Raw genomic sequence first — 4,152 nt, 5'->3', positions numbered from 1 at the left:
ATGTATACCGATCGTGTGGGGTGACTTTTGGGGGTTTAGAGACCCGAGTGAATCTATTGTTGCTCTGTATGGTGGACTTTGATGTGATATTGGGCATGGATTGGTTATCTCTGTGTCGTGCTATATTGGGCTGTCACGCTAAGACAGTGATGTTGGTTATGCCTGGTGTGCCACGGATTGAGTGGCGAAGTTCGACTGATTTTGTCCTAGTAGGGTGATTTCATTCCTGAAGGCCCAACGGATGGTTGGGAAGGGTTATCTTTCATACTTAGCCTTTCTGAGGGATGTCAGTGCAGAGACTCCTAGTATTGATTCTGTTTCCGTTTTGTGGGATTTTTCGCGATGTGTTTCCTACATACTTGTCGGGCATGCCACCGGACAGGGATATTAACTTTGATATTGATTTGGTGCCGGGCACTCAGCCCATTTCCATTCCACCGTATCGTATGGCACCGGCGGAGTTGAAAGAGTTGAAGGAGCATCGTTAGGAACTCCTTGATAAGGGGTTTATTCGGCCTAGTATGTCATCGTGGGGTGCTCCTGTTCTATTTGTGAAGAAGAAAGATGGCACAATGAGATTGTGCATTGATTACAAGTAGTTGGACAAAGTTACAATCAAGAACAAATATCTGTTGCCTCGCATTGATGATTTATTCGACCAGCATCAGGGAGCGAGAGTGTTCTCCAAGATTGATCTCCATTCAAGGTATCACCAGTTGAAGATCAGGGACTCAGATATTCTTAAGATAGCTTTCAGGACCTGTTATGGTCATTATGAGTTCCTTTTAATGTCTTTTCGGCTGACCAATGCCCCAACAACATTCATGCATTTGATAAACAACGTGTTTCGACCTTATCTCGACTCATTCGTGATTGTATTCATTGATGTTATTCTAGTATACTCACGTAGTCAGGAAGAGCATGTGGACCATTTGAAAGTGGTATTGCAGAGGTTGAGGGAGGAGAAGCTTTATGCAAAGTTCTCCAAATGTGAGTTTTGGCTCAGTTCAGTGGCTTTCTTGGGGCACATGGTGTTCAGTGAGGGTATTTAGGTTCATCCGAAGAAGATAGAGGCGGTTCATAGTTGGCCCAGACCGTCCTCAACCATAGAGATTCACAGCTTTCTTTGTTTGGCGGGTTATTACCGTCAATTCATCCAGAGATTTTCATCTATTGCATCACCCTTGACCAAATTGACCCAAAATGGTGCTTTATTCAGGTGGTCAGATGAGAATGAGGCGACCTTTCAGAAGCTCAAGACTGCCTTGACCACAACTCCAGTGTTAGCTTTGCCATCAGTTGCAGGTTCATATACCGTGTATTGTGATGCTTCGATAGTGGGCATTGGGTATATGTTGATGCAGGAGGGTAGAGTTATTTCTTATGCTTCTTGTCAGTAGAAGCCCCATGAGAAGAACTACCCTGTTCATGATTTGGAGTTGGCTGCCATTGTTCATGCATTGAAGATTTGGAGGCATTATATTTATGGCGTGTCTTGTGAGGTGTTTACTGATCATCGTAGCTTCCAACACTTGTTCAAGCAGAAAGATCTCAATTTGAGGCAGTGGAGATAGGTGGAGCTGCTAAAGGATTATGATATTACTATCTTGTACCATCCGGGAAAGGCCAATGTGGTGGCCAATGCCTTGAGTAGAAAGGTGGTGAGTATAGGGAGTTTGGCGTATATTCCTATTGAGGAGAGACCTCTTGCAGTTTATGTTCAGGACTTGGCCTATCGGTTCATGAGGATGGATATTTCGGAGCCTAGTCAGGTATTGGCTTGTGTAATTTCTCAGTCTTCTTTATTTGATCGCATCAGAGAGCGCTAGTATGTTGATCCTCATTTCCTTGTTCTTAAGGACAGAGTTCAACACGACAATGCCAGAGATGCGACTACTGGTGATGATGAGGTGTTGAGGATGCAGGGCCGAATATGTGTGCCCAATGTAGATGGGCTTTAGGAGTTGATTTTGGGGGAGGCCGGTAGCTCGCGGTATTCCAACAATCCAGGTGCCACGAAGATGTATTAGGATCTGAGACAACATTATTGGTAGAGGAGAATGAAGAAGGATATTGTGAGATTTGTAGCTCGGTGTCTCAATTGTCAGCAGGTGAAATATGAGCATCAAAGACCAGGTGACTTGCTTCAGCATATGGATATTCCAGAGTGGAAGTGGGAGCGGATCACCATGGACTTTATAGTTTGGCTCCCACGGACCTTGAAGAAGTTTGATGCTATTTGGGTGACTATGGATCGGCTGACCAAGTCTGCGCACTTCATTCCTATTTGTACTACCTATTACTTAGAGCGGTTAGTAGAGATTTATATCTGAGAGGTTGTTCACCTGCATAGGGTTCCAGTTTCCATCATTTTAGATAGAGGTACTCAGTTTACTTCAAAGTTTTGGAGGGCCGTCCAGAGAGGGTTGGGTACTCAGGTTGAGTTAAGCACAACTTTTCACCCTCAGATGGACGGGCAGTCCGAGCGCACTATTCAAGGGACTGACTTCGGTGGTTCAAGGGATAAGTTTCTATGACTCGCGGAGTTTGCATATAACAACAGTTATTAGTCGAGTATTTAGATGGCCCCATACGAGGCTTTATATGGGAGGCGGTGTAGATCTCTAGTTGGCTGGTTTTTGCCCGGGGAGGCTAGACTTTTGGGTACAGACTTGGTGCAGGTAGACAAGGTGAAGGTGATTCGGGAGAGGCGTCATATAGCGCACTCGAGACAAAAGAGTTATGTTGACATGAAGGTTCGTGATGTGTCTTACATGGTTGGTGAAAAGGTTCTATTGAAGCCCATGAAGGGTGCTATGAGATTTGGAAAGAAGGGTAAATTGAGTCATCTCTTTATTGGGCCCTTTGAGGTGCTTCGGAGGATTGGAGAGGTGGCTTATGAGCTTGCTTTGCCGCCCAGCTTATCGAGCGTGCATCCAGTATTTCATATTTCTATGCTCCATAAGTATATTGGCGATCCATCTCATGTTTTGGATTTTAGCATGGTTTGGTTAGAGGGAGATTTGACTTATGATGTAGAGCCAGTGGCTATTTTGGAGCGTTAGGTTCGGAAGTTGAGATCAAAGGATATAGCTTCAGTGAAAGTGCAATAGAGAGGTCGGCCTGTGGAGGAAGCTACCTGGGAGACCGAGCGGGAGACGCTGAGCAGATATCCTCGCCTATTTGAGGCTTCAGGTATGTTTCTTGACACGTTCGAGTACGAACGTTTGTTTAAGAGGAGGAGGATGTAACAACCCAGCTGGTCGTTTCATGAGTTACTACTCCGTTTCCCCCATTTCTGCTTCTTTATGCCTTGTTCAGCTGTATTATGTGTTATCGTATTGCTTAGTTTGGTTTCGGAGTGGTTTGGTAGAGAAATGAGACACCTAGTCTCTTAAGTTGGCCTTTGGTTGGAAAAGTCAACCGGAAGTTGACTTGTGAGTAAACGATCTCAGAATTGGGTTTTTATGATTCAGATAACTTCCTGAGGTGATTTGGAACTTAGGAGCATGATCGGATTGTAATTTGGAGGTCCGGATTAGATTTAGGCTTGAATTGGCGAAATTTGAATTTTGGCATTTTCCGGTTGGTAGCGGAGATTTTGATATACGGGTCGGAATGGAATTTCGAAAATTGGACTAGGTCTATTTTGTCATTTGAGATGTGTGTGCAAAATTTCAAGTCTTTCGGACAAGGTTTGATGGACTTTTTGATCAAAAGCGAAATTCGGAAGTTTTTGGAATCCTTAGCTTGAATCCGAGGCTATTTTGATGATTCGATGTTGTTTTGAGTGTTTCGAAGACTGGTATAAGTTTGAATAGTGTTATGTGACTTGCTAGTACCTTTGGTTGAGGTGCCGAGGGCCTCACGGTGATTTCGGATGGTTGACGGGAAGTTAAGAAATATAATTGTGCATCTGAAGCTGCCGATTTTGATGTCATAACCACACCACCGGATTGGGGACCGCAGGTGAGGGATTGCAGAAGCGGAAGAGATGCCGCAGATGCAGCCATGGACATGTGTTTTCAAAGAATTTTAATCGAAACTGAAGTTTTACGAGATGACTGGCTATTAAATTGCAAAATTTGACTTGATATTTCTGTTGGGAGTTATTACATGATTTTACCTACTTGTCACTGCACTCAGACCTTA

This window comes from Nicotiana sylvestris, chromosome 9 (assembly GCF_000393655.2).
Source record: "Nicotiana sylvestris chromosome 9, ASM39365v2, whole genome shotgun sequence".
In the NCBI taxonomy this organism is placed as follows: domain Eukaryota; kingdom Viridiplantae; phylum Streptophyta; class Magnoliopsida; order Solanales; family Solanaceae; genus Nicotiana; species Nicotiana sylvestris.
The sequence above is the reverse complement of the archived record's forward strand: the minus strand, read 5'-3'. Positions refer to the sequence as shown.